Source organism: Nematolebias whitei, chromosome 11 (assembly GCF_014905685.2).
Source record: "Nematolebias whitei isolate Nwh7 chromosome 11, NemWhi1, whole genome shotgun sequence".
In the NCBI taxonomy this organism is placed as follows: domain Eukaryota; kingdom Metazoa; phylum Chordata; class Actinopteri; order Cyprinodontiformes; family Rivulidae; genus Nematolebias; species Nematolebias whitei.
Genome location: NC_056508.1, coordinates 43559676 through 43560044, shown reverse-complemented (window position 1 = coordinate 43560044; position 369 = coordinate 43559676). Strand labels below are relative to the sequence as shown.

The window sequence follows — 369 nt, the reverse complement described above, 5'->3', positions numbered from 1 at the left end:
GATGGATGGATGGATGCTAGATGATAGATGGATGGATGGACAGATGCTAGATGGATGGATGGATGCTAGATGGATGGATGCTAGATAGATAGATGGATGGATGCTAGATGGATGGATGGATGATAGATAGATGGATGGATGGATAGATGATAGATAGATGGATGGATGGATGCTAGATAGATAGATAGATAGATAGACAGACAGACAGACAGACAGACAGACAGACAGACAGACAGACAGATAGACAGACAGACAGACAGACAGACAGACAGACAGACAGACAGACAGACAGACAGACAGACAGACAGACAGACAGACAGACAGACAGACAGATAGATAGATAGATAGATAGATAGATAGATAGATAGA

General features: G+C 42.5%; 1 protein-coding gene across 1 annotated transcript in view; it reads left to right on the top strand.

Annotated features, from left to right (window-relative positions):
• Positions 1 to 369, top strand: part of plxnb1a (plexin b1a) — a 48287-nt gene that overhangs the window by 15559 nt on the left and 32359 nt on the right. The gene's annotated exons all lie outside the window — the stretch shown is intronic.